General features: G+C 46.0%; 1 long non-coding RNA gene across 1 annotated transcript; it reads right to left on the reverse strand.

Annotated features, from left to right (window-relative positions):
* Positions 1-21,139: 21,139 nt before the first annotated feature.
* Positions 21,140-22,475, reverse strand: LOC146653850 (uncharacterized). The gene is made up of 3 exons (XR_014907284.1): positions 22,117-22,475; positions 21,953-22,033; positions 21,140-21,464 (listed from the first exon to the last, which is right to left on the reverse strand). It is a non-coding gene; the product is annotated as an uncharacterized LOC146653850 (long non-coding RNA).
* Between the last annotated feature and the right edge of the window lie 374 nt (positions 22,476-22,849).

Raw genomic sequence — 22,849 nt, forward strand, 5'->3', positions numbered from 1 at the left:
TAAAAGCAGCTCTTTCATTATGTGTGTTATTATTACATCGTAATGCTGAAAGGCAGAACAGTACCAGCATGAACAGAAGTAACAGAGAGCAGACAATCGTTCCGCTGAAACAGTTACATAAGTCTGAAAATGTCAGGTAAAAGCAGGCAGTGCAGTGAAACATCCGAGAGTTTGATTTGAAGGTAAACAAACATTGCATTTAAGTGCAGCTTTTATGCAGCTTGAGGACAGAAAGAAAAAAACCCAAGGAAGACTCTGGGCTCAGTTTCTTGGAAAAAGAGTGATTCTTTGTTGACTTTCAATTTCTCACAAGAAAGGGGCGAAAATCAAGTCCATGCACAAAGAAATCCACATCCGCAGGAGGTGTGCAATTATATTGCTTCATACGGTCTTTGGCTCAGCTGGGAAAGAGAGGCGCTGTAGATCCTGTCATTAGCTGAATAAAAATGCATTTCAGCCTGCAAGAAAGTCCTGAAAGAGAGAACCAGTCAAGTCAGCAGCAAACGAGGGTGCAGCCGTGGTGAGTCAGTGCTTAATTATTACACAACCTTGGTCCTCAATGACATTATTGGAAACTGATTCTGATGATTACTTCATGGTGTATTTTATGAGACATGAAATTGCTGAACGAAGCACAAGTCGTCTTGAACCGGGGCACAAAAGGCTCTGGCAGAGCTTGTGGGTACATTGCTGATAGCCTATCGATACCCTTTAGCTTGGCAAGTTATTAATTGCTTCCATTTCACCCAAAAGCCCAGGACAAAAGCCTGTGACAGAGACTGGCTAATGGGTTAGTTCATTTGGGGTGCAGGAACATCAATTAGATATCAACTGGTGGTAAAACAAAGTATAAAAACAGACATTCGAGCGTCTGGAGAACCAACTTCCATAAAGTGCCAGTACTGGACACTGTATTATTAGTAGAATAACTCTTACTTTGACATAAATTCTTTTTCTGTGAGGTTCTGCAGCTCACTGCATTAAGTCAGTCAATCTATGAAACTGCAGCAGAAGGTTAAAGCCACCTCTATCTCAGTACCCATCACACTTCTATTATTTGTCCAATATTATTCCAGATTGCCATCTCTCCTTAGAAACATTTTATTTAATCAAAAGCTGCTCGCTCTGCAAGGCTGCCAGCAATCACAGTTTTAACAGACTCAGAATCAGGACTCATCTAAAAATTAATAATTAAAAATTAATAACTATTTAAACCCAAATTGCTGACTTTAAGTAATTTGACTACATGTAAAAAAAAAAAAATTACAATTGCATAAGTAATATGTAATGTAAAATGTTAAACTTATGGAATCTGGTTAAATTAAATTTACTTGATTGGTTTACAGTTAATACTAAGTATATTTTCCATAATGACTATTAATTTCAAAGAAACCTTTGAATTTATATATTTCAGCTGCATTTTACTCAAAATTTTTGCATCATGTTTATGAAGGCAAATAAAAAGATTTTTAGTGTTGTTGATCTGAGAAGTCAGAGGAAAAAGACCAGACTGCTTTCAGCTCATAGGAAGGCAACAGTGACTCATTACAACACATTAACCCTCGAACCAAGTGGACTACAGAAGCAGAGGGCCACACTGAATGTCACATAAGAACAGGATAATAAGGATGCATCTCACAAAACTATACAGAAATCACTATAGAAATATTGCCTGGTCTGATATTTGGATGGTATGGTCAGAATTTGGCATAAACAACATAAAAGCGTCTATCCGTCCTGCCTTGTATGAATGATTCAGGCTGCTCGTGGTGTGGATATTTTTCTGGCATATTTTGGGCCACTTAGTACCCACAGGGCATCATTTAATTTTCCCCTTTCACAGCCTACCTGAGTATTGTTGCTGTCCATGTCCACCCCTTTATGACCACAGGGTATCCATCTTCTGGTGGCTGCTCCCAGGAGGATAAAGTGCCATGTCAAAAAGATCAGATCATTTCAAACTGGTTTCTTGAACAAGACAATTAGATCATCATACTCAAATGGCCTCCAACATCACCAGATCTCAATCCAGGAAATCACCTTTGGGTTGTGGTGGAACAGGATATGGGATGCTGTCATGTTAGCACAAATGTTTCCGCACCTTTTTAAATCTATGCCACGGAGGCAGTTGTGAAAGCAAAAGTACTTTCATCCCAGCACTAGCAAGGTGTACCTAATCAAGTGCCCATTGAATGTATGTATGTCTGTACACACACAAGCTTTAAATTATCAGGTTAAATATTTTGAGGTTGATTTCAATTGTAGCTTTAATGCATTCTGATTTAAATGATTTTGGAGTTATTTGGGAGAGTTGATCACATCGATGTTAGCCCAACTCTGCAGAGATCTAATTAAACTCCATCCAGGCATTTCATTACTTTGAATGGAGATGAGGTGCCAAGTTGGCACCATTTTTATCCTCACAGTTCTACATGGTAAGTGCAATTAAATCAACCTTACTTGCAGAATGTTCAAGGTGCACTGATGCACCTACAGAGAATGTTTTACACAACGTTGTTTGTTGCCAGGACTGAATAAGAAGGTGACTGATTAACTAACTATATGTAGTAATTTAAAGTAAATAGCTAACTGAGCATCTTCAGTTCTACCAGTGACTGTCTATGACAGTTTGCATCCAAGTTCAACTCAAAAGCAAAGACAAAGGTTTGCTGATATAAAAATCTGATTTGAGGCTGAGTTTAAATTTGTGGCTTCTCTAAATTTTAAATGAAAACCATGTTCGTAGAACCCGGCATACCTCTTTTATTAGTTTAGGGCACTGGTGTTATGTCAGAAAGACAGAGCGGTCATAAAGGTCCTCGCCTGTTTGCATCCATCCTTCACATTACTGCCCTGTTGTGGCCACAGTCTGCTATTGTCGGTGAACTCTGCGCTTATTTTGTGTTCAGAGGAAACTGTAGCTGTCTCCATTTTATGGGAGTGTCTGTCGCCTTTTAGCAGTGACTGGAGCTAGGCAAGCTGAGAGTTGGTAGTGGTGGCGGATGCACATTGTGGATAAACCTCTAGTCTTTCACAGTAAACTGATGGGAGACCACCGTGCACGGCAAGCTGCCGCTGGCTCAGCTTTTGCTGCTCTGGGCTCTTTTGTGATTTGCACTTTGTGTGGAAACAAGCTTCTGAGATATGTTGTCCTCACAGGACAACCAATAAAAACATATGATTTATAGAATTTGATGCTAGCCCTTGTGTTGTCCACGGGTCATTTTTGTCCTCTAAAGAAATCTTTTGCTATCAAAAATGTATTTGTTATTCATCAAATGGGCTGAAAATAACAGAAGTTATTCATTACTATACTATGAATGATTGGAATAAGTTTCAAGTAATTTGATTTATTTATGTGGTTTTTATTGAATTTTATAACGTTGGTGGTCCTCGTGGACAAAAATGACCCCAAAGTACAAAGTGTTGCAAAGAGCCGTATTTTCACACCATACTGTTTTCAAACATCTTTGATCTTGGATCACTGATGTGTGGGGTCAAGCACTGGTCATAACAACCACAACAGGCAGCACAATGAGGAGGCAGGTGCTCTATATTCAATGAAATTTTATTTATACAGCGCCAAATCACAACAACAGCCGCATCAAAGTGTTTCGTATTGTAAGGTAGACTCTACAATAATACATACACAGAAAGTATCCTCAAAAGCCTCCATTGCACTGGAGATTTGCATACTTTGATGAGCATACTTTTTTTTACCATGTTGTGCAAAGCAATGACCAGTAGGACAAAGCACATATTGTCCTCTAGTATAATGAGGAGGGAGAATCAATGTTCAGGAAGATCCAGGGTTAGAAGATATAGAAAATATTGTCAATATTTAGAGCACATGCTACCCTTTCTCTGAAAAAGCACATCAGCCACCTGCAGAAGTGGAAGAAGGCTATGAAGTGAAGAAAAGTGATGAAGAATCTGAACTATGTTCAAGTAGGTTCTCAGGCATCCAGGACATGGTAGTCTGAGGAGCTTGGAGAGAAAGTGACTGGGCTTCTTGAAGTTTCTTGAATTTTCAGAATGTGAAACTGAAATAGAAGATGTGTCAGAGGACTACACATCATCCATTTCAATTATGATGAAGACAAAGAATCAAGCAGGAAAGAGGAATCAGCTGAGACAGAGGAATATTTGCAGTAACGTGAGGAAACACTGATCTGGTCTTCTAACCTTCCCAGTGACAGACGATGCATGACTCTCTCATGTGCCTCAGAGAAAGATGATCTACCACAGTCCAAGCACATGTGCCAGGTCCCATACTCCTTCAGTGGCTTTTCTACTCGAGTACTGAAAGCATTATACACAGTGTATTCTGCTTGTATTCTGCTTTTTAACGTTCACATGCCAATGGATGCATCAGAGACCAAGTTGGGGTTCAGTAACTTGCCCAAGGACACCTTGGTAAGAACTCCAGACTAGAGCACACAGAGATTGAACCAACAACCATCCAATTAGCAGATGACCTGCTCTACAGCCAACTCAATGATGAACAAGGAGGGACAACAAGAGAGGAAGAAAAATGGACCGAATGCAGCTGTAGGCATATGTGGGTGTGTTGATTCTTACTGCCGTGCATCCAGTAGAGTCGCTACGGCCAATTTATGACATCCTGAGTCTGGTAGAGAAGTTTTCATGCTGACACAAGATTAATCATAGAAGCACAAAAAGGACATAATTTCTTGATAAAGACACAATAGATGATCGTCGTTCATGACACAAACGTGCTCCCATTTGAGGTGTATGATGTGTGTTGGTGTTGACTTGACTTGAAACACAAGTGGGTGTTCCTCCTGCTGTGATGTAAGATCCTGGTACTGATGTGACTGTATGAGCACCAAGTCCCCTTCAGAGGACTCTGTCCCCTCCAACAGAACATCCAAGTAAACCAGGGAACTTTGAGACAAAAACATGGGCAGCATGTGATGCAGGTCCAGCTGTACATGGAACATGCTCGTGTGCGATGGCAAACCGTCTGTCCTGCAGTCAGGACACGAGTTGTCCCTAACATTGCAGGTTTCCAAAAGAAAACAATCACCTGTAACAGCTTGTTTACTGTATATGCCCCTTGGCCTGCAACTGCAGAAAGAATGCTGTCCATGATGGGACCAGTGCAGAGGAATAAACCTGAGCTTCCTCCTGCACTTGGGTCAAATATGGACACGCCTTTGTCCTCATGAAAGTTTGCCTTCACTCAGACTCATGCCCTCCTACCATGCCAAAATATAGAAAACTGTCAGGCAATGAGTTGGAATAAAGTTGAATAAAACCTTGAAACACAGAGATGGATGATATTTTATACTTGTTGCTTTATAAACAGTCAAAGCAAACGGGGTCATTTTTGAGCCCTGAGGACCACAGGTGTGATTATGTGCTGCCATTTAAAATTTATAAATGGTTCAAAAAAAGAATTCTCACTAAAGTTCAACATACAGCACTCTGTATGTTGAACTTTAGTGAGAATTCTTTTTTTAATTTTTTTTAAAAAATTTTTTTAAATATTTAATTTAATTAAATATTTAATTTTCTTGTTTTATTTTCGCTAAAAAACAGGGTTTATTTTTTGTAAAGAAGGTCTGGTGGCCCTAAAATGTAAAATGTTGGGTAAATTATGTGTTAATGTGTTGGTCTTAAGTAAAACTAAGGTGTAACACTGAATTGATTGACAATTTATACTTTTTACTTTAAAAAAACAGTCAAATGAAGTGGGGACATTTTTGACCCCTGAGGACCACCAGTGTGATTATTTGCTGCCATTAAAAATTTTCAAACGCTTGAAAAAAAACTTTCTCACTAAAGTTCAACATACAGCACTCTCTAGTTATTCAGATAGTCAAAATTATCTAAACAATTAAATATTTAATTTTCTTGTTTTATTTTCGCTAAAAAACAGGGTTTATTTTTTGTAAAGAAGGTCTGGTGGCCCTAAAATGTAAAATGTTGAGTAAATTTTGTGTTAATGTGTTGGTCTTAAGTAAAACTAAGGTGTAACACTGAATTGATTGACAATTTATACTTTATACTTTAAAAAACAGTCAAATGAAGTGGGGACATTTTTGACCCCTGAGGACCACCAGTGTGATTATTTGCTGCCATTAAAAAAATTTAAATGGTTCAAAAAAAAATTTCTCACTAAAGTTCAACACACAGCACTCTCTAGTTATTCAGATAGTCAAAATTATCTAAACAATTAAATATTTAATTTTCTTGTTTTATTTTCGCTAAAAAACAGGGTTTATTTTTTTGTAAAGAAGGTCTGGTGGCCCTAAAATGTAAAATGTTGAGTAAATTTTGTGTTAATGTGTTGGTCTTAAGTAAAACTAAGGTGTAACACTGAATTGATTGACAATTTATACTTTATACTTTAAAAAACAGTCAAATGAAGTGGGGACATTTTTGACCCCTGATGGCTCACATTGTATGCAAATCGGGAGGACATCACAAGGGCTAGACATAATATAAAGAATTTAAAATGAGCTCAGCCTTATGTAGGAGAAATCCATCCATTTGACGCTGATGGGGAACATTTTTCTGTACAGGGAGGTGATTTCATAGTGTTTTATTGCTTTTTTTTTCCCCCTAAAGGAAAGTTTAAAACATTCCTCTGCTGCTTGTCATTGTCAGCTAACAGTAGATTAATTTCAGTAATTTATTAGGTATTTATTTAGCTATAGAAGTAACATTTTACAATTCCTCAGCCAGGAAGGAGTGCAGAGAGGTGAAGACACGTGGTATGTTTTAACCTGATCCATTTGATTTTAAATAGTGGAGGAGGAAGATGGTTTTGTTTGTTTGCTTGTGTGTTGGGACAACATAGTTTTCTCTGACTGCCTTTCTGTAAAAGTCATCGCACACCACTGGCTTAGGGCTGCACCTGGCGTTTTGTCTATTCATTTTTTTTTTTAATGTTGGTTCAAATGGGGAATTTACATTGTGTGTTGCAAGTGTGAGAAACTGCAGTCAGCAGCTGATTGTATTTTTTTGTTTTAATGTACTATTATTTAAAATAGTTTATCTACTTGCTGGGTTAAAGCCAGTGCATTGTATAAAGTTGGACTTATTTCTTGCAGTGCAGTGGATAAAAACATTCCAGCATTTTTGTCTGATAGGTGATCGTTTTTCAGTTGACAATCAGATAAAATACAATTTTAATGAGCATCTTCTTGCAGTGAATTCCATGAAGCAAAGAATGCTGGACAATAAAGTCTGAGCTAAATAAACTCTTCATGTTTATTAAATGAGATTTCAGCTATCAGCTCTCCCTCAGTTATATTTGTTACTGCTGGAGGAAGATGTTAAAAATAGATGTTATTTTGCAATGTATTTTCTTTCTTGCCATTATTTCTCCTAACTTTAACATTTTCTATAATAAATTCCTTGACACTTTAGGGAGTAAAACTAAATATAAACTAAATATAAATTGCAACTCAAAGCCATGTTATTGTCACGGCGGGGCGAGCTACGCACAGTAGCTCGGCGTGCCGGTGTAGCGTGCTGACTAGACCCAAGCGCGGCTACGGCTAGCGGTGGGTTTGGAGCAGACACGCAGTTATTCTAGTAACGATCAGTGCACGAAGCGTGGCTTCGGAACTGTCGTTACAGACAGAGAGCGAGCGGAGCCGGGAAGAGAAAAAGGATTGAAGGGAAAGACACTCACGGTCGCTGAATCAGGCGGAGACTGACGTCGGCAGAGTTTCGGAGCTCCTGACACGAAGAGAATGATGTCTGAGCGGGGAACAGGTGGGTGGCGTCTCTCTTTTAACCCCGGCCCCGTGATCAGCTGGTCACAGCTGATCACCGGCTGACAGGACCCCCCCCCGAGGACCGGCACCCGACGGGCCAGGACGGCGGCGACGGAAATCCGAGATGAGGGAAGGATCCAAGATGAAGCGGGACGGCACCCAGGAGCGCTCCTCAGGGCCGTAGCCAGCCCAGTCCACCAAATACTGGACCCCCCGGCCCCGGGGACGGGAGTCCAAGATCCGTCGGACAGTGTAGACAGGACCCCCATCAATGATCCTGGGCGGGGGCGGGGCCCGGGAGGGAGGCGCCAGCGAGGAAGTGACGCGCCGCTTAAGCTGCGAGACGTGGGAAACCGGATGGACCTTCATGGCGGGCGGAAGCCAGAGACGGTAAGCCACGGGGTTGAGCCGGGCAGTGACTTCGTACGGGCCGACGAACCGGGGAGTGAGCTTCTTGGACTCACCGCGCAGCCGCAGGTGCTTTGTGGAGAGCCAGACGCGGTCCCCTGGCTGGAAGGGGTGACCCGGGCGGTGGCGGCGACGATGCTGCCGGGTGTACAGAGCGTTGGCCCGGGTAATGGCAGCCCGCGCCTTGATCCAGGCCTGACGACAGCGGCGGACCATCCGTTCAGCAGCAGGCACGTCGACCCCCGCTTCCTGATGGCTGAAGATAGGAGGATGAAAACCATGACAGACCTCAAAGGGCGAGAGACCGGTGGCGGAAGAGACGTGAAGGTTATGAGACAACTCAGTCCACACCAGGTAACGAGGCCAAAGCGACGGTTGGGCGGAGACGAAGCACCGTAAGAAGCGCCCCAACTGTTGATTGGTCCGTTCAACCTGCCCATTGGTCTGAGGGTGATAGCCGGACGAGAGGCTGGGAGACGCTCCAATCGGGCGGCAAAAGGCTTTCCAGAACCTGGCGGTGAACTGGGGCCCCCGATCGGAGACTATGTCCTTGGGGAATCCGTGAAGCCGGACGACATGGTCCAGGAGGAGCTCGGCCGTCTGTTTGGCGGAGGGGAGGCCGGCCAGGGCGACCAGGTGCACCGCCTTAGAAAACCGGTCCACAAAGGTGAGGATGGTGTCAAGACCGTCCACAGATGGGAGGCCGGTAACAAAGTCAAGACCGACATGGGACCAGGGACGTCTCGGCACAGGGAGAGGGCGAAGGTCGCCAGCGGGCGGCTGGGTGGAGGACTTGGCCCGAGCACAGCTGTCACAGGCGGAAATGAAGTCATGGACGTCCCGAGTCATGGAGGGCCACCAGAAGGCACGACGGAGGAGCTGGAGGGTCCTGTCGGGCCCTGGGTGACCAGAGAGCGGGGAGGAGTGAGCCCAGAGCAAGGCCTCCTGACGGCACCGGGATGGTACATAGAGCCTCCCAGCCGGGGTGTCAGGCGGAGGCGTTTCGGCGGTCAGGGCATCCCGGATAGAGTCCTCCAAGGGCCACCGAAGGGGGGCAGCGAAACAATGAGACGGTAGGATAGGTCCAGGGTCTAACGTGAGGCCGTCCTGGGCGAACTGCCTGGAGAGAGCGTCTGCCTTGGTGTTCTTGGAGCCAGAGCGGTAGGCGAGGTGGAAGTTGTAAGGTTCGAAGAATAAGGCCCAACGGGCCTGCCTTGGGTTGAGCTGCTTGGCAGAACGAATATGGATCAGGTTCTGGTGATCAGTCCAGATCAGAAACGGTTCTTTCGCTCCCAGGAGCCAAAGCCGCCACTCTTCCAAGGCCCACTTGATGGCCAGGAGTTCCCGGTCGCCGACACCGTACCGTCGCTGCGTGTCAGAGAATTTCCTCGAGAAATAGCAGCACGGGTGAAGTTTCCCATCCGGGCCGTGTTGAGAGAGGACGGCGCCAGCGCCAACATCGGAGGCATCCACCTCCACCACAAAATCTCCGGCAGGATCAGGGTGGAGCAGGACGGGAGCCGTAGCAAACCGGCGGATAAGGTCTCGGAATGCCTGTTTCGCACCAGGGGGGAGGCAGAAGGGCTTGGGCGGGTTAGCTGGTTTGGTGAGGGATGTCAGTGGGGCGACAATGGTGCTGAAATTGCGGATAAAGCGCTGATAGAAATTGGCAAAGCCCAGGAAGCTCTGTAGCTGCTTAAGGCTGGCGGGCTGAGGCCACTGGGTCACGGCTTGGACCTTTTGCGGGTCCATGGTCAGGCCATTGGAGGAGATGGTGAAGCCCAGGAAGGTGGTGGACCGCTGATGGAAGGCACACTTCTCCAGTTTGCAGAACAGCTGGTACTCGAGCAGCCTGCTCAGCACGGCCCGCACATGGCGAATATGGTCCACTTCGGTGCGGGAGTAGATCAAGATGTCATCCAGATAGGCAAACACCCACCGGCCCAGCATGTCCCGCAAGACATCGTTGATCAGATGTTGAAAGACAGCAGGGCTGTTGCAGAGGCCGAAGGGCATCACCAGATACTCCCAGTGTCCGTTAGGGGTGATGAAGGCCGTCTTCCATTCGTCCCCTTCCCTAATCCGCACCAAATTGTAGGCGCTGCGTAGGTCTAGGAAGATGCAGGCCTGGGAGAGGGAATCGAGTGCGGTGGATAGCAGAGGAAGAGGATGGCGGTTCTTAACAGTGATTTTATTCAAGCCCCGGTAGTCTATACAGGGGCGAAGCCCGCCGTCTTTCTTCTTGACAAAGAAGAATCCCGCAGCTGCAGGGGAGGTAGAAGGGCGAATGAAGCCCTGTTGGAGAGCCTCAGCGACGTACTCCTCCATGGCTTTGTTCTCTGCGGGTGACAGCGAGAACAGGCGACCACGAGGAGGGACCGCTCCCGGGAGGAGCTCGATGGCCATGTCGTAGGAGCGATGAGGAGGGAGAGCAGAGGCTCGCCTCTTACTGAAGACCTCAGATAGGTCATGGTAAGCCGGAGGGATCTTATCCAGATCAATGGGCTCCGGGGGTGACGCCTCTTCTGACTTTGAGTCCTTTCCAGTCTGGAAGAGAAGGCAGCGGCGTGAACACTGGGGACCCCAGTCCAGGATCTGGCAGGAAGACCAGGAGACGTGGGGGTCATGTTGACGGAACCAGGGGTATCCGAGGATGAGAGGAGAGGAAGTGGCCGAGACTACTAAAAACCGGATCTCCTCCTGATGATCCCCGACAGACATGCGGACTGGCTGGGTCTGGAACTGGATCGGGTAGGGTTGGAGTGGTCGCCCGTCTACTGAGGTCACCGGGAGGAATCGGTCGACGGAAGTCAACGGAATGCGAAGCCGAGAGGCCAGTTTTTGATCGATGAAGTTCTCAGCGGCTCCGGTGTCCAGGAGGGCTTCAGATGAGAGCCGTTGGTGTTTCAGGTGAAAAGTTACCGGTAACAAAAAACGAGAGGGGTCAGAGGAGTGGGAAGGGCCAGGTTGGACACCCCCGCAGTCTACCTGGCGTCGTCGTTTCCCAGCCGTAGCGGGCACTGGGGACGACGGTGTCGAGCTGATCCACAGTAGGCGCAGAGGCCCTCACGCCAGCGTCTCTCTTTCTCCTCTTTGGGGAGTCCACCCAGCTGCATGGGCTCCTCGCTGGATGTGCTGCTTGGGCTAGCCGTGGCTCCATCAGAGGGGGGAGGAGGTCGCGAAGACGTGGTCCTCTGAGGCTGGAAGGGTTTGAAGGCCCGAGGGGTATGGCGAGGCCGCGACATCACACGGTCAATCTTCAGCGCAAGGTCCACGGCCTCATCCAGGGTTTTAGGGGCCTCACGGCCGGTCATCTCGTCTCGGATGTAGTCAGCCAGTCCCTCCAGAAAAATAGAGCGCAGAGAAGCGTCTCCCCACTGTAGCTTAACGGCCAGGGTGCGGAATTGAGAGGCAAAGTGACAGACAGGTCGGCTGCCCTGGCGTAGATGAAGCAGCTGTGACTCCACTTCCACTTCGCTGCTCGGGGGAACAAACGTCTTCTTTAATTCCTCCACAAACAGGGCATAGTCATTGCAAGCTGCCGATTTATTGTAGTAGAGAGCCGCGGCCCATTCCTGAGCCTGGCCAGACAAGAGAGAGGTTAGCAGTGCAACCTTTGCACGGGCGGTGGTGTATTTAGTGGGCTGACACTCGAACAGCATGTCTAAAGTGGCAAGCAACCCATCAGGCCGGCCATCAACTCCGTTCCACTTGTCTGGTAGTCCGATCCGGGGTTCCGCGCTCACCGGCGCTGGCTGACGTTGCAGCGAGGTGACGGAAGTGGAAAGTTGGAGGACAGTTTCGGTGAGGGACTCCACTTTTGTGCACATCCGATCTACCACACCACGAAGATATAGAACTTCGGCTTTCAGCCGTTCAAATTCCGCTGGGTCTATAGCGGGCTCAGACATCCCGTCACGGCGGGGCGAGCTACGCACAGTAGCTCGGCGTGCCGGTGTAGCGTGCTGACTAGACCCAAGCGCGGCTACGGCTAGCGGTGGGTTTGGAGCAGACACGCAGTTATTCTAGTAACGATCAGTGCACGAAGCGTGGCTTCGGAACTGTCGTTACAGACAGAGAGCGAGCGGAGCCGGGAAGAGAAAAAGGATTGAAGGGAAAAACACTCACGGTTGCTGAATCAGGCGGAGACTGACGTCGGCAGAGTTTCGGAGCTCCTGACACGAAGAGAATGATGTCTGAGCGGCGAACAGGTGGGTGGCGTCTCTCTTTTAACCCCGGCCCCGTGATCAGCTGGTCACAGCTGATCACCGGCTGACAGTTATTTGTTTCTTTAATCACTCAGGCTGTTCAACATTTAATCTCAAAGTGTTCATTAACTCTGAAAATTGGTGGGTTGTAAAATCCTGACTTTTTGCTGTGCACATTCATGACTTTATTCATTCATTCACGAACTGATCAGCCACAGTGTCTCTGGTTTTAGGGTAATAAACAGTTTAATAGCCTTAAAGCGACTTTGGGCTAACACATGTCCACATTATCTAATTGGAAAACATATCACATTCAAATAAAGGAAACAAAATTATGACATTTTACAAATGATTGATTAGATTAGATTAGATTAGATAGAACTTTATTAATCCCTCGGGTGGGTTCCTCTGGGAAATTCGATTTCCAAAAAAGCACAGCACCGACAGAAGTTACAGAGTTACAGAATATTATATATATATACACACACACACACACACACACACACACACACACACACACACACACACACATATATAAATACAGAGACAATATAAATAAAATATACAAAGGGGATAAATAGAATAAATAGGAATAAAAAATAAAAATAAAAATACAAGTGAATTGCACATTTCAAGTATGGAGGTCTATTGCACTGTTGACTATTTACAAAAGTATTGTGTAACCAACTTTAAGGTATAAAGGTGAATTACAGCGCAATAATTACTTGGGCTCGTAATAAGACCCTGGCCAGAATCAGAAGACACCAAATTCGTATGGAGCCGAAGTATTGAGCAGCAATAATGACCTGGACACAATGTTAACTTTTGAGTAGCCACTCTTGTATTGTTACAAAGTATAACTGGTATTTGTCCAATTTGTACAGATAAAGTATAAAATAAAATAAAATAAATAGTGTGCACACTCAACAAAATAAAAGTACTCGTTGGGGCCCTTTAAGAATTTAGAGTTAAGCTGGCGATAGCCAACTTCAAAGGTCCTTGTGAGTGTAACTGGAATGTATGAGTGTGTGGTGTGTATCTTCTTTGGGGTAGATCGTCCTCAAAGTGGTTGGCTCGCCATCTATCACAACCAGAATATCGTCCTGGTCCTTGGACTTTTCCGTCCTCTCCAAAAAACCTGACCTATAATCCAGGTCATAAAATGTACATTCTAATCAGTCTGTTTCAGATGCATTGTTTAAGGTTAAAATACAAAATCAAAATATTGCATCACCTCATATTCATTGCATCAACATCTTAAATCTTATCAAATCTCACAGTTCTGTTGTACAACATTCAATTTTCAAGCATATCAAATATGAGAACTAAACATCTAAGTTGCTCAAATATTTCTCTATTCATGTAAACATTAATTAAACAATACTTATGGTAAGTAACCATTGACACTCAAAATACAATACACCATAACAAATTCAGAACTATGTGCAAATAAGCAACAAAATATACATATGAGTTCAGTTCAGAGGCATTAAAGCAGTGTGCTTAATTTCTCCACGCTATAGGCCTATTCGTGAGAGAGAAATGCACTAAAAATTACCCTCTAGATTACTTTAAACTCACAGTGAACTGACAAAAATTAGCTTTAGAGCAGCTAAGAACATGTTGCTCACCGTTGCTCTGTTTCACAAAAGCCCAACACACACTGGCGTTGGAATTGCAGCAGCTCTCCGGATGAAAGGTGAGTGGTTAGCCTGTGAGACACCGAGCTAGCATTAGCATGATCGCGACGGTAAGTCTCTACAAGTTTTTTCCATCAGAATAACACTCGTCTTACCGACGTTGCCTCTCTCCTTCATCCAGCCACTCGACTCCGGACTTCCAGCAGGTAAGTAGGCTGGTTTTCCTTCCTCTCAATCCTGAGTTTTCCTCTCTTTTGTCCGTGGATTTCTCGGTTTGAGTAGCAGATGCCTCCACTCCTCTTGCTGAGATAAGAAAAACCCGGGACACCATGCACCTCCACCTCACTTCCTGGCTGACAGGGTCAATGCGGCCTGGGTAGGCTCTGATTGGTTGCTGAGCTAGGTGCCCTCACGTGGGGTGAACTGAGAGGTGCATTCAATGGTCATAGGAAATACGACGCTTGTTGATGTGGACAGTTAATATAAAGAGAATAAGTATGATATTTTTCATCTGGGCTACACCCTCCCCTCCTGAACTCATGCACGTCCCTGTGCATGGTAGACGGTTAAATGATGATTATTTGACGGGTCAAGGAAGAGGGCGAAGCAGGCTCTTCACCATCACTGATGACATCGGCCCAAGCTGAAGACAGTCCTTGCAAGAATGATTTTGCTGCAGTGATCAGAGGATTGCCTAGCTCCGTATAGTCAAGCCGTCGTGGCGGACGACGGTTTCTCTCAGATCTCCTTACAGAATCATTTGTATCCATGTTTTCCCTTGTATCCACTGGGACTATCTCCTCCACTCTCTCCTCAGAATTCGCACCTCTGGTGCAAGCCTCCTGAAATGGAAGTTGCCTTTCTTGGACGTCTGGGTCATCAACAGGTGAGTCAGTTTCAGTTAAGGTTATTTCATCCACTTGTTCGGTCGGTGTGACTCCATTGGTAGATAAGTACTCAGTATCATCTGTAGTACTGTTAGGCATATCAGGTATGTTGCCAAAATCAGATTGGCTGTCAAAAACAGGTGGGTTGTCAATATCAGGAACATTTACAGGACTCTCACTCACTGTGTGGACAGGGGAACTCAACCAAACAGGAATGAGCAAATCATCTTCTTCGTCTGAGGAGTTCTCTTCCTCTAGCGCTGGATTTGCACGGGTTCTTGGCCTGCGTGACACTGGCTTCTGTACATGCTCACTGCTTTCCTCCACAGGTAGGTAGCCACATGGTAGCAACAGATCCCGGTGTAGTGTTCTTAGGGGACCATCTTTGTTTTCAGGTTTAACTGTATATACTGGGAGGTTGCCTGCCCTTCTCACCACTACATGCACAGTGTGTTCCCACTTGTCTGAAATCTTATGTTTGCCCCGGATACGGACATTCCTGACCAATACCCGATCTCCAGCTTCCAAGTCTGATGCAGTTACATGTCTGTCAAACCTCATTTTGTTCTTGTGAGCCATCTTTGCAGCCTTGTCCATAGCTAACTTGTAGCTTTCTTTGAGACGTGACTTGAGTTTTTGCACATATTCAGAGTGAGATGAGTGTTGTTCCTCTTGCACTGGCAGGTTGAATGCAAGGTCAACTGGCAACCGAGGTTGGCGTCCGAACATCAGTTCGTACGGGGAGAAACCAGTCACCTCATTCCTGGTGCAGTTATAAGCGTGGACCAGGGGTCTTACATGGTCACGCCAACAGGACTTATCTTGATCACGGAGAGTTCCCAACATATCAAGCAAGGTACGATTAAATCGTTCCACAGGATTGCCCCTAGGATGGTATGGGGTTGTCCTCACCTTGTGGATACCAGCCACCTGACAGAGCTCCTTGATTGTGCGGGACTCGAAATCTGGACCCTGGTCACTATGCAATTTTTCTGGGATGCCATAGTGTACCATAAAGTTCTCCCACAGACACCTTGCCACTGTGCGGGCCTTTTGATTAGGTGTTGGGATAGCAACTGCAAATTTAGTGAAGTGGTCCGTGATCACCAATATATCTTTGGTTCCACTCCTGTCAGCTTCCAGGGACAAGAAGTCCATGCACAAGAGTTCAAGAGGTCGTGTCGTATTAATGTTGACCAAGGGGGCCGCTCTTTCAGGCCGTGCCTTCCTCCGCACGCACCTGCCACACGTCTTCACTTTCCTTTCCACGTCCAAAGCCATCCTTGGCCAATAAAATCTTGACCTTACAAGGTCCAGTGTACGGTCGACTCCCATGTGACCCATATGGTCATGCAGGCTGGTGAGAACTGTGTTGCGAAGCTCAGCTGGAAGTACAAGCTGGTAGGTTTTCTGGGACCCCTCTTGGCGTCGCCGGTACAAGACATTGTTGCGGAGCTCAAGACGGTTAAGCTCTCGGAGGAGCAGTGGAAGCTCAGGGAGCTGTGTGCGCACGGTTGGAGGTGGTGTGTCCCCATATTCGATCTGAGAAATAACATGCTTTATACACTGATCGGCTCTTTGCTCGTCTGCCAGCTCTGCCTCAGTTAGATGGGGAATGGTTGGCAGACCTCCAAACTGTTCCTCTTGCCCATAGCTATCAGGTACAGCACTAGGGGAGACAGCAAGCACCTCCACCAAGGCAACACAATCTGCATCTGCCTCTCTTTCATTGTCAGGACTGACGCTGTAGGTGAACTGCCTCTCACAGATTGCTTTCACCACAGACTGATTTACAGCATTGATGTTGTCTGGATCACAAAGGTGATCTTGAGTGAACTGTTGTATGCGTTCAATCTCTTTTTGTGATTTCAGGTCGTCCGCTAGCCCTCCGTGTGGTCTGCGTGATAATCCATCCGCATCTCCATTCTGCTTCCCTGGACGATAGAGGAGTTTGAAAGAGAATGTGGACAGTGCTGCTAGCCACCTATAGCTAGTTGCGTCAAGTTTTGCTGAAGTCAGAATGTAAGTCAGCGGATTACTATCCGTTACAACAGTGAAGTGGTTGCCGTAGAGATAGTCGCTGAACTTTTCTGTAACTGACCACTTGAGCGCCAGAAACTCCAACTTGTGCGCTGGATAGCGATTTTCGCTCCGTGACAGCCCTCTACTTGCATAGCCTATGACTCTAAGTTGTCCCTCTTGCTCCTGATACAATACAGCACCAAGCCCGGTGGTACTGGCGTCGGTGTGCAGTATATAGGGTTTCTGGGGGTCAGCGAAGGCAAGTACAGGGGCAGTGGTGAGACTTTGGATGACTGACTCGAAGGCTTCCTGGCAAGCTGGCGTCCAGCGACCTCCGAAAGGGTCTTTTGGGTCATGGTACTGATGTGCACTTTGTCTTGCGTTTACTTTTGATTTCTTGTGGCTAGGTGGGTACCCCGAAGTTAAGTTGTGGAGAGGTTTCACAATGCTGGAATACCCCTTAACGAACCTTCTATAATACCCAGCAAAACCAAGGAACGACTTTAACTCTCGCAGGGTCTGTGGGACAGGCCATGTTTTAAGGGCCGAAATCTTCTCAGGGTCAGTCCGAACTCCATTTCTGGAGACCACATGTCCCAGATAACGGACTGAAGTCTGGAAGAAGACACATTTCTCTGGTGACAGCTTTAACCCAAACTCTTTTAGACGAGTGAGCACTTTCATGAGTCTTTCTTCGTGTTCCTCAAGGGTTCGGGAGAATACTATCACGTCATCAAGAAAGACCAATGCATCCTTCAAATGCATATCCCCCATGCACCGCTCCATTAACCGCTGGAACGTGCTGGGGGCGTTCGTTACACCCTGAGGCATTCTGTTGAACTCCCAGAAGCCGAGAGGGCACACAAAGGCCGTCTTCGGTTTGTCTGCTTCTTCGACCTCGATCTGGTAGTACCCTGATTTTAGATCAAGAACAGAGAACCACTGTGAACCATTGAGGGCTGAGAATGTGTCCTCTAGCTTCGGAAGGCTGTACGCATCTTTTATAGTCTGAAGGTTTAGACGCCTATAATCGATGCACAACCGGACTTGGCCGTTCTTTTTCCGGACTACCACTATGGGTGACGCAAATGGGGACTCTGACTCTCTAATAACTCCTGCATCAAGGAGTTCCTGAATGTGCTTCCGGACAGCCTCAATGTCCCGTGGGTGGATTGGCCGGGCACGTAGTTTGAAAGGCGTGCCATCCGAAAGTTTTATATGATGTCGCACCTGGTCCGTCCGGCCAAAATCCAGGTCGTGCTGTGCAAACACCTCAGGCATGCCGCTGAGCTGCTGAGTGATGCGCTGTTTCCATTCCAATGGAACTGGGGAGTCACCAAAATTGAAGGTTATGGTGGGCTCTTGGAAAGACGGAGTGTCTGGAGTTCTCTGGGATAATTCTGACTGTTTGGTCTTGTTGTGTTCCTTTAATAGGATGGTCTGATAAGCACTAACCTCTGCAATAGTACACTTGGCAGGGATGACAATGTCGTGGTCAGACTCGTTGCTTATAACAACTGGCAACTTGTGGGGCCGCCGCTGGGGAAAGTCCACCAGACCGGCTTTAAGTAGCAGGCCACCGGGCAAGGGGGACGATGATGGGTACTCAATTACAACTGATTTTTCATCCTGAAGGCCCTCGCCAAGGGCGACTCCCTCCACCACTACAGTTGAACCAGCTGGAATGACTTGAGGCATCTTGCCAAGTAGCTTCACTACCCCCTGATGGGTGTCACTTGTCTGCTTCCGTCTCAACTCAATGATTTTGAAGACTACTTTGTAGCCATGTGGGAGGGGTTGACGATTGGCTAAGTCAGTCTCTGAGTAGATGTCGAACAGTACATCTAGGGTGTTTGTGCCTATGAGCATGAGGGATTGTGAAGTGTCAGGGACGATTAAAGCAAGTGTGTTTACATCTACTGGAACACCTATAAAGTCCTTTGGAAAAGTTATGGTCATTTCTATATAGCCAAAGTAAGGCACTAGCTGGCCATTAGCACCTTCCACTTCTAAGAGGTCATGTAGTGGCTTGATCTTTTGCTCTGAAAGGTGCTGCTGGTAAAATGACTCAGGAACAGTGGTAACTTGGGAGCCTGAGTCAAGAAGACAGTTGACTTCTTCACCTCTCACAGTCACTTGAGCTGTACTTCTGGTACCAATCAACTGTTTAGGGAGTTGGAAAGATTGGTTCTGCTCTGAATGGTTTAAGCCAGAACATGTTTGTGCTTTGACAGTCTTTGCTGGGGTACTTACTTTGTTAACCTCAGCTGTGATTTTGTCACCATTGTTTACGTCTGAGGGACGTTGTTGACTCTCCTCAGCTCCTGTTTGTCCCACAACAGGAACTGTTAGATGTTTAAAGGTGAATCTGTACAATCTCGCGCTTCCCACTGGCGTTGTTTCTCTTCCAACTGCTTCTTTTTTTCTGCTACTAGGTTGGGGTTAGCGGGGTCAACACAGCATGGAGCGATATGTCCATCTTCACCGCAGTTGAAACAATACCAGGGCTTGGGTCTGCCCCTTTGCCTCTTTGAAGTCTGTCTTTGCATACGTCCATCTACACCATGTGGCTTTGACATCTTACTCTGCGGCTTCCCTGCAGGGTCCTTGCTGTTTGCAAACTTTGTTTTTTTCTGTGACATGAATGTAGTTAGTTGACTTTGCAGACTCGCCACCTGCTTTCGCAGATCCTCAATAGCAGCAATGCTACTCCCATGTTTCTCCTCTGGTTCACAAACATGTGCACCCTGGAACTGTAACTGAGTTCTCTGCTTTGTGGTGCCAATGTGTTTTCTCATACGGTTAGTTTTTGCTTGCTGTCGATCTTCCTCAGAGCGAATCATTAACAACAGGTCTGAGAATTGGGGTGGGCTGCTCTTCTTTTGCTCAAGTTGCAGGGCGCTGAGTAGGTCGTTGTCCCAACATCCCCTGCAGAACTGTTTAAGTAGATGTTTGTCCACTTCTTCACATGCGACTCCCCCCCTCTTCGTGGCTCTGTTTAACGCTAGCTGTAGCCGGTGAAGGTAAGTGGATGACTTCTCACCTGGATCTTGAAGGGTGTTCAGGAATTGAGCGAAAAGTTCCTCGCCATCTTCTACAGTGCCAAAGGCTGAATCTAGAAGCTGCAAATAAGTCACAGGTGGTGACTCAGGCCGCAAACTCTTAACTATATCAGCTGCTGGTGGGAGCAGGCTCTCATGGATCTTTCTGGATATTTGCAGGGGGGACATGCTGGGATCATTTTGGAGCAGTTCAATTTGTGTGCGCCATGTGTCATAATCAGTTTCATTGTTAGGTCTGGGAACCTTACCGGAGAAGGAACGGAGTCTCACCTGGGACTGGATGTGTGGGACAACATCTTGCCTTCGTACGATATGCTCTACCACAACCTTCTGAATGTCAGGTGGGTTCAAGTCACTTACTGAGAGGGACGCTGCTCTCCTTCCATTAGTGAGGGGAACATCATCAGTGGCACCAGTATCACTTGGTGTAACATCTGAATGTGAGGTGTGACACTGTCGCTCTTTAGAAGCGGGCGGAGATACAACAGTGGTCTCGACATACGTGGGAGAAGGTTCTTCAGTGGTGGGTCGCATGGCTTCAACATCCTCCCCAATCTGACACATCATCTCCTTCAGCACCTCACCGTAGTCTTTGCCACTCAGCTTGGCTAGTTCCTTGAGTTCCGCCAAGTAGGTTTTTGTAACATTACTCCCAACCGTGGTAGTGTACATGCTACTGAGTGTTTTAATTTCATAGGCAACGCTGGGATCAGCTTGTGCTGTGTATGTGTATGGTAAACGAGGTTCTAAACCTTCTAAGGCTGAACTGCTAGAGTATTCTACGATCAGGTTTTGGTAGAAGTTGGACAGTGAATCATCAACAAAAAGGACTCTTGTGATTTTACCATACTGTTTCAGAAAGTCAATGACCTGTTCATCTTTCTCAGATACCTGTGTTATCCCAGCGACAACAACCGCATTAGGTATTTTGACACCAGACTTTTGTATGAAATCCATGCTGGTCATTGCCTCAATATTGATGCTCAAATCAATTGGCTCCTGGCTGGCTCGCCACTTCTGTAACCAACTTTAAGGTATAAAGGTGAATTACAGCGCAATAATTACTTGGGCTCGTAATAAGACCCTGGCCAGAATCAGAAGACACCAAATTCGTATGGAGCCGAAGTATTGAGCAGCAATAATGACCTGGACACAATGTTAACTTTTGAGTAGCCACTCTTGTATTGTTACAAAGTATAACTGGTATTTGTCCAATTTGTACAGATAAAGTATAAAATAAAATAAAATAAATAGTGTGCACACTCAACAAAATAAAAGTACTCGTTGGGGCCCTTTAAGAATTTAGAGTTAAGCTGGCGATAGCCAACTTCAAAGGTCCTTGTGAGTGTAACTGGAATGTATGAGTGTGTGGTGTGTATCTTCTTTGGGGTAGATCGTCCTCAAAGTGGTTGGCTCGCCATCTATCACAACCAGAATATCGTCCTGGTCCTTGGACTTTTCCGTCCTCTCCAAAAAACCTGACCTATAATCCAGGTCATAAAATGTACATTCTAATCAGTCTGTTTCAGATGCATTGTTTAAGGTTAAAATACAAAATCAAAATATTGCATCACCTCATATTCATTGCATCAACATCTTAAATCTTATCAAATCTCACAGTTCTGTTGTACAACATTCAATTTTCAAGCATATCAAATATGAGAACTAAACATCTAAGTTGCTCAAATATTTCTCTATTCATGTAAACATTAATTAAACAATACTTATGGTAAGTAACCATTGACACTCAAAATACAATACACCATAACAAATTCAGAACTATGTGCAAATAAGCAACAAAATATACATATGAGTTCAGTTCAGAGGCATTAAAGCAGTGTGCTTAATTTCTCCACGCTATAGGCCTATTCGTGAGAGAGAAATGCACTAAAAATTACCCTCTAGATTACTTTAAACTCACAGTGAACTGACAAAAATTAGCTTTAGAGCAGCTAAGAACATGTTGCTCACCGTTGCTCTGTTTCACAAAAGCCCAACACACACTGGCGTTGGAATTGCAGCAGCTCTCCGGATGAAAGGTGAGTGGTTAGCCTGTGAGACACCGAGCTAGCATTAGCATGATCGCGACGGTAAGTCTCTACAAGTTTTTTCCATCAGAATAACACTCGTCTTACCGACGTTGCCTCTCTCCTTCATCCAGCCACTCGACTCCGGACTTCCAGCAGGTAAGTAGGCTGGTTTTCCTTCCTCTCAATCCTGAGTTTTCCTCTCTTTTGTCCGTGGATTTCTCGGTTTGAGTAGCAGATGCCTCCACTCCTCTTGCTGAGATAAGAAAAACCCGGGACACCATGCACCTCCACCTCACTTCCTGGCTGACAGGGTCAATGCGGCCTGGGTAGGCTCTGATTGGTTGCTGAGCTAGGTGCCCTCACGTGGGGTGAACTGAGAGGTGCATTCAATGGTCATAGGAAATACGACGCTTGTTGATGTGGACAGTTAATATAAAGAGAATAAGTATGATATTTTTCATCTGGGCTACAATTGCACAAAAGTGTTGCACAGTGAGGTGAAGAGGCACTACAGCTTAGTTGTTCCCCCCTCCTTTGTCCTCCTGTTTCCCCTCCCTCTCCCCTCCAGAGAGGAGTTAAACAGTTTGATGGCGTGTGGGACAAAGGAGTTTTTAAGTCTGTTAGTTCTTGTCTTTGGGAGAAGCAACCTGTCACTGAACAGACTCTCCTGGTTGTTAATGGCCGTGTGGAGAGGATGCCCAGCATTGTCCATAATGTCCATCAGTTTCTTTAATGTCCTTATCTCTGCCACTGTCACCAGAGTGTCCAGCTTCATGCCGACCACAGAGCCAGCCCTCCTGATCAGTTTCTCCAGCCTGGATGAGTCCTTCTTTGCTGT

The sequence above is a fragment of the Rhamphochromis longiceps genome, linkage group LG14, assembly GCF_057381845.1.
Source record: "Rhamphochromis longiceps isolate RC_006_pf linkage group LG14, R_longiceps_female_GT1.1, whole genome shotgun sequence".
Classification (NCBI taxonomy): Eukaryota; Metazoa; Chordata; class Actinopteri; order Cichliformes; family Cichlidae; genus Rhamphochromis; species Rhamphochromis longiceps.